This window comes from Amia ocellicauda, chromosome 7 (genome assembly GCF_036373705.1).
Source record: "Amia ocellicauda isolate fAmiCal2 chromosome 7, fAmiCal2.hap1, whole genome shotgun sequence".
Taxonomy (NCBI): domain Eukaryota; kingdom Metazoa; phylum Chordata; class Actinopteri; order Amiiformes; family Amiidae; genus Amia; species Amia ocellicauda.
The window spans coordinates 14,461,584-14,473,619 of NC_089856.1; the positions used below are offsets into that span (position 1 = coordinate 14,461,584).

General features: G+C 48.4%; 6 pseudogenes; all 6 read left to right on the plus strand.

Moving 5' to 3' along the window:
• The first annotated feature begins 246 nt into the window (after window positions 1–246).
• On the plus strand, window positions 247–462 carry LOC136754212 (uncharacterized; annotated as a pseudogene).
• A 1,857-nt stretch (window positions 463–2,319) lies between these two features.
• Window positions 2,320–2,535, plus strand: LOC136754205 (uncharacterized; annotated as a pseudogene).
• Window positions 2,536–4,392: 1,857 nt separating this feature from the next.
• Window positions 4,393–4,608, plus strand: LOC136754200 (uncharacterized; annotated as a pseudogene).
• Window positions 4,609–6,448: 1,840 nt separating this feature from the next.
• Window positions 6,449–6,664, plus strand: LOC136754207 (uncharacterized; annotated as a pseudogene).
• Window positions 6,665–8,521: 1,857 nt separating this feature from the next.
• LOC136754208 (uncharacterized) lies at window positions 8,522–8,737 on the plus strand (annotated as a pseudogene).
• A 1,857-nt stretch (window positions 8,738–10,594) lies between these two features.
• On the plus strand, window positions 10,595–10,810 carry LOC136754213 (uncharacterized; annotated as a pseudogene).
• Window positions 10,811–12,036: the final 1,226 nt, after the last annotated feature.

Below are 12,036 nucleotides of genomic sequence, written 5' to 3' on the forward strand. Positions count from 1 at the left end.
TGCTTGAGGAGCTACGTTTGACAACATGCAAGCATGCTGGCTATTCCACTGTCACCCAATGGTGCACAGGTGCTTTGGATGCTGCAAAAAGGCAGAAGTCGACGACTTCCGGGATTTCATCATGAACGCTAAGACATTGTGGGCATTACTTGTTCATAAGCCTGGGAGTCAAAAGTGAGGCTAATGCACCCTGAGTGGGAGGGCTGTTACGTTTCATGGGGATATGGCTCCAGGCTCTAATCGGCTAAGGCTATACTTTCAGGGATCATTTCGGTAGTCTGTGGCTAGAGAAATGCTTTTCTAGACTGAGTGGTCTTGCTGTCCACGAGGAAGAGTTCGGAGCATTCCTTTCTGAGCACGAGAAGAGCTTCAAACGCTGCTTTCTAGGAGCGGTTTGTAGCTATCGATGAGTGTTTCTGGGTTCTGCATGAAACGGAAGGAAAGGTTTGCAGTCTGAGTGGATTATTCCTTTCTGTCCGAAACAGTCACGGTTTGTCGTCTGTTCTCTCACAAGTGGTCAGAAGCAGTCCGTCTTTTTTTGACCGTTCTGGGGTTTTCACCGTGTTTTGGATTCCTGGCGTTTGCATGTGCTTTCCTGAGCCGTGCTGATTCGTAGATTGAGATGGATGTCTACATCGTCAGCTGTGTTAGGAGGACGGGAGAGATAGAGAGTGCAGGATCCACCTGTGGTCCCCATGGCGGTATAAGGGGATGTAACCGTTGCTCGATGAATACTGCTACAGCCCTTCAGATACGCCATAAGATATCTCCAAATGCTTTTCACAGCAAAAGGGGAGAAAACTAATCGTAGGCCTTGTCGAGCAGGAGGGTCTTCAGCCTGGTTCTAGGTCATGAGAGAGAGAGTTCTGGAGTCTGGGAGCCTGTCATTGAGAGGATCGAGTGCCAGAAGAACCCGACCTGTAAAAGGGTCGATAGAGTACGTTTTGCATTGACAGAGCCCTCGGCTCCATTTGCAGCACGGCGCTGTATGACTTCTGCCAAATAAGAAAGCGCTGGAAGACGCAGAGCCTTGATAGTCGGCAACAGTTTCTTGTAACTTACTGTCTGTGCCACTGGGAGCCCATGGAGGCTTAACAAAATTCGTGTCATGGGAGGTCGCAACCTCATGCAAGTCAGAACTCTAGCTGCACAATTTCTCACTAATTGCAGTTGATCTACAGTGGTCTTGCGTAGCTTGGCCACTTTCAGCTTTGGTTCGATCACCTATATTGCAGGGTAGATAAGTTGCGTTATTGGCTGGTCTCTCTTGCCACAGCGTTTGTCATCTTATCGTGGGCTGACACCTGGCAGATGAGATTCAATGTGGACAAGTGCAAGGTATTACAGGCAGGTAACAAAAATGTCCACTAGCATTTCACTAGAGGAGGAACACAAGAGGAAGACGTAACGCACGAGAAAAAACCTAGACGTTGATGTGGACTCATCACTTTCCCCATCCAAACAATGTGGGGAGGCAATAAGAAAGGCCAACAAAATGCTAGGGTACATTGTCAAAAGCGTTCAATTTCAAACAAGGGAAATCATGTTACGACTGTACAATGCACTAGTTAGACCTCATCTGGAATAGTGTGCACAGCGCGTCAAGAAAGAAATCGCTGCTCTCGAGGCAGTTCAGAGGCGAGCAACCAGACTTTCTCCTGGCTTGAAGGGTATGTCATACTCGGAGAGACTGAGGGATCTGAACCCTTTCACCCTGGAACAGAGACGACTACGTGGGAACTTGATTCAAGTCTTCAAAATCGTGAAAGGCGGTGACCACATCAAACCAGAGGAGCTTTTCCAGATGGGCAGGGACGCACGCACCCGGGGACACAAATGAAAATCGGCCTTCGAGGCACACAAGACAGCGAACAGGAGACGCTTCTTCACACAGAGAGTTGTTCCAATCTGGAACAAACTCCCCAGCGATGTGGTTGAAGCCCACAATTTGGGAACATTCAAGAACAGACTGGACGTGATCCTTGGATCGTCTGGGTATTAACAGAAACCAGGCGAGAACGATGGGTCGAACGGCCTCCTCCCCTTGGTCAACTTTCTTATGTTTCCTATCTACGCTTGAGGAGCTACGTTTGACAACATGCAAGCATGCTGGCTATTCCACTGTCACCCAATGGTGCACAGGTGCTTTGGATGCTGCAAAGAGGCAGAAGTCGACGACTTCCGGGATTTCATCATGAACGCTAAGACATTGTGGGCATTACTTGTTCATAAGCCTGGGAGTCAAAAGTGAGGCTAATGCACCCTGAGTGGGAGGGCTGTTACGTTTCATGGGGATATGGCTCCAGGCTCTAATCGGTTAAGGCTATACTTTCAGGGATCATTTCTGTAGTCTGTGGCTAGAGAAATGCTTTTCTAGACTGAGTGGTCTTGCTGTCCACGAGGAAGAGTTCGGAGCATTCCCTTCTGAGCACGAGAAGAGCTTCAAACGCTGCTTTCTAGGAGCGATTTGTAGCTATCGATGAGTGTTTCTGGGTTCTGCATGAAACGGAAGGAAAGGTTTGCAGTCTGAGTGGATTATTCCTTTCTGTCCGAAACAGTTGCGGTTTGTCGTGTGGTCTCCCACAAGTGGTCAGAAGCAGTCTGTCTTTCTTTGACCGGACCGGGGTTTTCACCGTGTTTTGGATTCCTGGTGTTTGCATGTGCTTTCCTGAGCCGTGCTGATTCGTAGATTGAGATGAATGTCTACATCGTCAGCTGTGTTAGGAGGACGGGAGATATAGAGAGTGCAGGATCCACCTGTGGTCCCCATGGCGGTATAAGGGGATGTAACCGTTGCTCGATGAATACTGCTACAGCCCTTCAGATACGCCATAAGATATCTCCAAATGCTTTTCACAGCAAAAGGGGAGAAAACTAATCGTAGGCCTTGTCGAGCAGGATAGTCTTCTGCCAGGTTTTAGGTCATGAGAGAGAGAGTTCTGGAGTCTGGGAGCCTGTCATTGAGAGGATCGTGTGCCAGAAGAACCCGACCTGTAAAAGGGTCGATAGAGTACGTTTTGCATTGACAGAGCCCTCGGCTCCATTTGCAGCACGGCGCTGTATGACTTCTGCCAAATAAGAAAGCGCTGGAAGACGCAGAGCCATGATAGTCGGCAACAGTTTCTTGTAACTTACTGTCTGTGCCACTGGGAGCCCATGGAGGCTTAACACAATATGTGTCATGGGAGGTCGCATCCTCATGCAAGTCAGAACTCTAGCTGCACAATTTCTCACTAATTGCAGTTGATCTACAGTGGTCTTGCGTAGCTTGGCCACTTTCAGCTTTGGTTCGATCACCTATATTGCAGGGTAGATTAGTTGCGTTATTGGCAGGTCTCTCTTGCCACAGCGTTTGTCATCTTATCGTGGGCTGACGCCTGGCAGATGGAATTCAATGTGGATAAGTTCAAGGTATTACAGGCAGGTAACAAAAATGTCCACTAGCATTTCACTAGAGGAGGAACACAAGAGGAAGACGTAACGCACGAGAAAAAACCTAGGTGTTGATGTGGACTCATCACTTTCCCCATCCAAACAATGTGGGGAGGCAATAAGAAAGGCCAACAAAATGCTAGGGTACATTGTCAAAAGCGTTCAATTTCAAACAAGGGAAGTCATGTTACGACTGTACAATGCACTAGTTAGACCTCAACTGGAATAGTGTGCACAGCGCTTCAAGAAAGAAATCGCTGCTCTCGAGGCAGTTCAGAGGCGAGCAACCAGACTTTCTCCTGGCTTGAAGGGTATGTCATACTCGGAGAGACTGAGGGATCTGAACCCTTTCACCCTGGAACAGAGACGACTACGTGGGAACTTGATTCAAGTCTTCAAAATCGTGAAAGGCGGTGACCACATCAAACCAGAGGAGCTTTTCCAGATGGGCAGGGACGCACGCACCCGAGGACACAAATGAAAATCGGCCTTCGAGGCACACAAGACAGCGAACAGGAGACGCTTCTTCACACAGAGAGTTGTTCCAATCTGGAACAAACTCCCCAGCGATGTGGTTGAAGCCCACAATTTGGGAACATTCAAGAACAGACTGGACGTGATCCTTGGATCATCTGGGTATTAACAGACACCAGGCGAGAACGATGGGTCGAACGGCCTCCTCCCCTTGGTCAACTTTCTTATGTTTCCTATCTACGCTTGAGGAGCTACGTTTGACAACATGCAAGCATGCTGGCTATTCCACTGTCACCCAATGGTGCACAGGTGCTTTGGATGCTGCAAAGAGGCAGAAGTCGACGACTACCGGGATTTCATCATGAACGCTAAGACATTGTGGGCATTACTTGTTTATAAGCCTGGGAGTCAAAAGTGAGGCAAATGCACCCTGAGTGGGAGGGCTGTTACGTTTCATGGGGATATGGCTCCAGGCTCTAATTGGCTAAGGCTATACTTTCAGGGATCATTTCTGTAGTCTGTGGCTAGAGAAATGCTTTTCTAGACTGAGTGGTCTTGCTGTCCACGAGGAAGAGTTCGGAGCATTCCTTTCTGAGCACGAGAAGAGCTTCAAACGTTGCTTTCTAGGAGCGATTTGTAGCTATCGATGAGTGTTTCTGGGTTCTGCGTGAAACGGAAGGAAAGGTTTGCAGTCTGAGTGGATTATTCCTTTTTGTCCGAAACAGTCGCAGTTTGTCGTGTGTTCTCCCACAAGTGGTCAGAAGCAGTCCGTCGTTTTTTGACCGTGTTTTGGATTCCTGGCGTTTGTATGTGCATTCCTGAGCCGTGCTGATTCGTTGATTGAGATGGATGTCTACATCGTCAGCTGTGTTAGGAGGACGGGAGAGATAGAGAGTGCAGGATCCACCTGTGGTCCCCATGACGGTATAAGGGGATGTAACCGTTGCCCGATGAATACTGCTACAGCCCTTCAGATACGCCATAAGATATCTCCAAATGCTTTTCACAGCAAAAGGGGAGAAAACTAATCGTAGGCCTTGTCGAGCAGGAAAGTCTTCTGCCAGGTTCTAGGTCATGAGAGAGAGAGTTCTGGAGTCTGGGAGCCTGTTATTGAGAGGATCGTGTGCCAGAAGAACCCGACCTGTAAAAGGGTCGATAGAGTACGTTTTGCATTGACAGAGCCCTCGGCTCCATTTGCAGCACGGCGCTGTATGACTTCTGCCAAATAAGAAAGCGCTGGAAGACGCAGGGCCTTGATAGTCGGCAACAGTTTCTTGTAACTTACTGTCTGTGCCACTGGGAGCCCATGGAGGCTTAACAAAATACGTGTCATGGGAGGTCGCAACCTCATGCAAGTCAGAACTCTAGCTGCACAAATTCTCACTAATTGCAGTTGATCTACAGTGGTCTTGCGTAGCTTGGCCACTTTCAGCTTTGGTTCGATCACCTATATTGCAGGGTAGATTAGTTGCGTTATTGGCTGGTCTCTCTTGCCACAGCGTTTGTCATCTTATCGTGGGCTGACGCCTGGCAGATGAGATTCAATGTGGACAAGTGCAAGGTATTACAGGCAGGTAACAAAAATGTCCACTAGCATTTCACTAGGGGAGGAACACAAGAGGAAGACGTAACGCACGAGAAAAAACCTAGGCGTTGATGTGGACTCATCACTTTCCCCATCCAAACAATGTGGGGAGGCAATAAGAAAGGCCAACAAAATGCTAGGGTACATTGTCAAAAGCGTTCAATTTCAAACAAGGGAAGTCATGTTACGACTGCACAATGCACTAGTTAGACCTCATCTGGAATAGTGTGCACAGCGCTTCAAGAAAGAAATCGCTGCTCTCGAGGCAGTTCAGAGGCGAGCAACCAGACTTTCTCCTGGCTTGAAGGGTATGTCATACTCGGAGAGACTGAGGGATCTGAACCCTTTCACCCTGGAACAGAGACGACTACGTGGGAACTTGATTTAAGTCTTCAAAATCGTGAAAGGCGGTGACCACATCAAACCAGAGGAGCATTTCCAGATGGGCAGGGACGCACGCACCCGGGGACACAAATGAAAATCGGCCTTCGAGGCACACAAGACAGCGAACAGGAGACGCTTCTTCACACAGAGAGTTGTTCCAATCTGGAACAAACTCCCCAGCGATGTGGTTGAAGCCCACAATTTGGGAACATTCAAGAACAGACTGGACGTGATCCTTGGATCATCTGGGTATTAACAGACACCAGGCGAGAACGATGGGTCGAACGGCCTCCTCCCCTTGGTCAACTTTCTTATGTTTCCTATCTACGCTTGAGGAGCTACGTTTGACAACATGCAAGCATTCTGGCTATTCCACTGTCACCCAATGGTGCACAGGTGCTTTGGATGCTGCAAAGAGGCAGAAGTCGACGACTTCCGGGATTTCATCATGAACACTAAGACATTGTGGGCATTACTTGTTCATAAGCCTGGGAGTCAAAAGTGAGGCTAATGCACCCTGAGTGGGAGGGCTGTTACGTTTCATGGGGATATGGCTCCAGGCTCTAATCGGCTAAGGCTATACTTTCAGGGATCATTTCTGTAGTCTGTGGCTAGAGAAATGCTTTTCTAGACTGAGTGGTCTTGCTGTCCACGAGGAAGAGTTCGGAGCATTCCTTTCTGAGCACGAGAAGAGCTTCAAACGCTGCTTTCTAGGAGCGATTTGTAGCGATCGATGAGTGTTTCTGGGTTCTGCATGAAACGGAAGGAAAGGTTTGCAGTCTGAGTGGATTATTTCTTTCTGTCCGAAACAGTCGCAGTTTGTCGTGTGTTCTCCCACAAGTGGTCAGAAGCAGTCCGTCTTTTTTTGACCGGACCGGGGTTTTCACCGTGTTTTGGATTCCTGGCGTTTGTATGTGCATTCCTGAGCTGTGCTGATTCGTTGATTGAGATGGATGTCTACATCGTCAGCTGTGTTAGGAGGACGGGAGAGATAGAGAGTGCAGGATCCACCTGTGGTCCCCATGACGATATAAGGGGATGTAACCGTTGCTCGATGAATACTGCTACAGCCCTTCAGATACGCCATAAGATATCTCCAAATGCTTTTCACAGCAAAAGGGGAGAAAACTAATCGTAGGTCTTGTCGAGCAGGAAAGTCTTCTGCCAGGTTCTAGGTCATGAGAGAGAGAGTTCTGGACTGTGGGAGCCTGTCATTGAGAGGATCGTGTGCCAGAAGAACCCGACCTGTAAAAGGGTCGATAGAGTACGTTTTGCATTGACAGAGCCCTCGGCTCCATTTGCAGCACGGCGCTGTATGACTTCTGCCAAATAAGAAAGCACTGGAAGACGCAGGGCCTTGATAGTCGGCAACAGTTTCTTGTAACTTACTGTCTGTGCCACTGGGAGCCCATGGAGGCTTAACAAAATACGTGTCATGGGAGGTCGCAACCTCATGCAAGTCAGAACTCTAGCTGCACAAATTCTCACTAATTGCAGTTGATCTACAGTGGTCTTGCGTAGCTTGGCCACTTTCAGCTTTGGTTCGATCACCTATATTGCAGGGTAGATTAGTTGCGTTATTGGCTGGTCTCTCTTGCCACAGCGTTTGTCATCTTATCGTGGGCTGACGCCTGGCAGATGAGATTCAATGTGGACAAGTGCAAGGTATTACAGGCAGGTAACAAAAATGTCCACTAGCATTTCACTAGGGGAGGAACACAAGAGGAAGACGTAACGCACGAGAAAAAACCTAGGCGTTGATGTGGACTCATCACTTTCCCCATCCAAACAATGTGGGGAGGCAATAAGAAAGGCCAACAAAATGCTAGGGTACATTGTCAAAAGCGTTCAATTTCAAACAAGGGAAGTCATGTTACGACTGCACAATGCACTAGTTAGACCTCATCTGGAATAGTGTGCACAGCGCTTCAAGAAAGAAATCGCTGCTCTCGAGGCAGTTCAGAGGCGAGCAACCAGACTTTCTCCTGGCTTGAAGGGTATGTCATACTCGGAGAGACTGAGGGATCTGAACCCTTTCACCCTGGAACAGAGACGACTACGTGGGAACTTGATTTAAGTCTTCAAAATCGTGAAAGGCGGTGACCACATCAAACCAGAGGAGCATTTCCAGATGGGCAGGGACGCACGCACCCGGGGACACAAATGAAAATCGGCCTTCGAGGCACACAAGACAGCGAACAGGAGACGCTTCTTCACACAGAGAGTTGTTCCAATCTGGAACAAACTCCCCAGCGATGTGGTTGAAGCCCACAATTTGGGAACATTCAAGAACAGACTGGACGTGATCCTTGGATCATCTGGGTATTAACAGACACCAGGCGAGAACGATGGGTCGAACGGCCTCCTCCCCTTGGTCAACTTTCTTATGTTTCCTATCTACGCTTGAGGAGCTACGTTTGACAACATGCAAGCATTCTGGCTATTCCACTGTCACCCAATGGTGCACAGGTGCTTTGGATGCTGCAAAGAGGCAGAAGTCGACGACTTCCGGGATTTCATCATGAACACTAAGACATTGTGGGCATTACTTGTTCATAAGCCTGGGAGTCAAAAGTGAGGCTAATGCACCCTGAGTGGGAGGGCTGTTACGTTTCATGGGGATATGGCTCCAGGCTCTAATCGGCTAAGGCTATACTTTCAGGGATCATTTCTGTAGTCTGTGGCTAGAGAAATGCTTTTCTAGACTGAGTGGTCTTGCTGTCCACGAGGAAGAGTTCGGAGCATTCCTTTCTGAGCACGAGAAGAGCTTCAAACGCTGCTTTCTAGGAGCGATTTGTAGCGATCGATGAGTGTTTCTGGGTTCTGCATGAAACGGAAGGAAAGGTTTGCAGTCTGAGTGGATTATTTCTTTCTGTCCGAAACAGTCGCAGTTTGTCGTGTGTTCTCCCACAAGTGGTCAGAAGCAGTCCGTCTTTTTTTGACCGGACCGGGGTTTTCACCGTGTTTTGGATTCCTGGCGTTTGTATGTGCATTCCTGAGCTGTGCTGATTCGTTGATTGAGATGGATGTCTACATCGTCAGCTGTGTTAGGAGGACGGGAGAGATAGAGAGTGCAGGATCCACCTGTGGTCCCCATGACGATATAAGGGGATGTAACCGTTGCTCGATGAATACTGCTACAGCCCTTCAGATACGCCATAAGATATCTCCAAATGCTTTTCACAGCAAAAGGGGAGAAAACTAATCGTAGGCCTTGTCGAGCAGGAAAGTCTTCTGCCAGGTTCTAGGTCATGAGAGAGAGAGTTCTGGACTGTGGGAGCCTGTCATTGAGAGGATCGTGTGCCAGAAGAACCCGACCTGTAAAAGGGTCGATAGAGTACGTTTTGCATTGACAGAGCCCTCGGCTCCATTTGCAGCACTGCGCTGTATGACTTCTGCCAAATAAGAAAGCACTGGAAGACGCAGGGCCTTGATAGTCGGCAACAGTTTCTTGTAACTTACTGTCTGTGCCACTGGGAGCCCATGGAGGCTTAACAAAATACGTGTCATGGGAGGTCGCAACCTCATGCAAGTCAGAACTCTAGCTGCACAAATTCTCACTAATTGCAGTTGATCTACAGTGGTCTTGCGTAGCTTGGCCACTTTCAGCTTTGGTTCGATCACCTATATTGCAGGGTAGATTAGTTGCGTTATTGGCTGGTCTCTCTTGCCACAGCGTTTGTCATCTTATCGTGGGCTGATGCCTGGCAGATGAGATTTAATGTGGACAAGTGCAAGGTATTACAGGCAGGTAACAAAAATGTCCACTAGCATTTCACTAGGGGAGGAACACAAGAGGAAGACGTAACGCACGAGACAAAACCTAGGCGTTGATGTGGACTCATCACTTTCCCCATCCAAACAATGTGGGGAGGCAATAAGAAAGGCCAACAAAATGCTAGGGTACATAGTCAAAAGCGTTCAATTTCAAACAAGGGAAATCATGTTACGACTATACAATGCACTAGTTAGACCTCATCTGGAATAGTGTGCACAGCGCTTCAAGAAAGAAATTGCTGCTCTCGAGGCAGTTCAGAGGCGAGCAACTAGACTTTCTCCTGGCTTGAAGGCTATGTCATACTCGGAGAGACTGATGGATCTGAACCCTTTCACCCTGGAACAGAGACGACTACGTGGGAACTTGATTCAAGTCTTCAAAATCGTGAAAGGCGGTGACCACATCAAACCAGAGGAGCATTTCCAGATGGGCAGGGACGCACGCACCCGGGGACAAAAATGAAAATCGGCCTTCGAGGCACACAAGACAGCGAACAGGAGACGCTTCTTCACACAGAGAGTTGTTCCAATCTGGAACAAACTCCCCAGCGATGTGGTTGAAGCCCACAATTTGGGAACATTCAAGAACAGACTGGACGTGATCCTTGGATCGTCTGGGTATTAACAGACACCAGGCGAGAACGATGGGTCGAACGGCCTCATCCCCTTGGTCAACTCTATTATGTTTCCTATCTATGCTTGAGGAGCTACGTTTGACAACATGCAAGCATGCTGGCTATTCCACTGTCACCCAATGGTGCACAGGTGCTTTGGATGCTGCAAAAAGGCAGAAGTCGACGACTTCCGGGATTTCATCATGAACGCTAAGACAATGTGGGCATTACTTGTTCATAAGCCTGGGAGTCAAAAGTGAGGCTAATGCACCCTGAGTGGGAGGGCTGTTACGTTTCATGGGGATATGGCTCCAGGCTCTAATCGGCTAAGGCTATACTTTCAGGGATCATTTCGGTAGTCTGTGGCTAGAGAAATGCTTTTCTAGACTGAGTGGTCTTGCTGTCCACGAGGAAGAGTTCGGAGCATTCCTTTCTGAGCACGAGAAGAGCTTCAAACGCTGCTTTCTAGGAGCGGTTTGTAGCTATCGATGAGTGTTTCTGGGTTCTGCATGAAACGGAAGGAAAGGTTTGCAGTCTGAGTGGATTATTCCTTTCTGTCCGAAACAGTCACGGTTTGTCGTCTGTTCTCTCACAAGTGGTCAGAAGCAGTCCGTCTTTTTTTGACCGTTCTGGGGTTTTCACCGTGTTTTGGATTCCTGGCGTTTGCATGTGCTTTCCTGAGCCGTGCTGATTCGTAGATTGAGATGGATGTCTACATCGTCAGCTGTGTTAGGAGGACGGGAGAGATAGAGAGTGCAGGATCCACCTGTGGTCCCCATGGCGGTATAAGGGGATGTAACCGTTGCTCGATGAATACTGCTACAGCCCTTCAGATACGCCATAAGATATCTCCAAATGCTTTTCACAGCAAAAGGGGAGAAAACTAATCGTAGGCCTTGTCGAGCAGGAGGGTCTTCAGCCTGGTTCTAGGTCATGAGAGAGAGAGTTCTGGAGTCTGGGAGCCTGTCATTGAGAGGATCGAGTGCCAGAAGAACCCGACCTGTAAAAGGGTCGATAGAGTACGTTTTGCATTGACAGAGCCCTCGGCTCCATTTGCAGCACGGCGCTGTATGACTTCTGCCAAATAAGAAAGCGCTGGAAGACGCAGAGCCTTGATAGTCGGCAACAGTTTCTTGTAACTTACTGTCTGTGCCACTGGGAGCCCATGGAGGCTTAACAAAATTCGTGTCATGGGAGGTCGCAACCTCATGCAAGTCAGAACTCTAGCTGCACAATTTCTCACTAATTGCAGTTGATCTACAGTGGTCTTGCGTAGCTTGGCCACTTTCAGCTTTGGTTCGATCACCTATATTGCAGGGTAGATAAGTTGCGTTATTGGCTGGTCTCTCTTGCCACAGCGTTTGTCATCTTATCGTGGGCTGACACCTGGCAGATGAGATTCAATGTGGACAAGTGCAAGGTATTACAGGCAGGTAACAAAAATGTCCACTAGCATTTCACTAGAGGAGGAACACAAGAGGAAGACGTAACGCACGAGAAAAAACCTAGACGTTGATGTGGACTCATCACTTTCCCCATCCAAACAATGTGGGGAGGCAATAAGAAAGGCCAACAAAATGCTAGGGTACATTGTCAAAAGCGTTCAATTTCAAACAAGGGAAATCATGTTACGACTGTACAATGCACTAGTTAGACCTCATCTGGAATAGTGTGCACAGCGCGTCAAGAAAGAAATCGCTGCTCTCGAGGCAGTTCAGAGGCGAGCAACCAGACTTTCTCCTGGCTTGAAGGGTATGTCATACTCGGAGA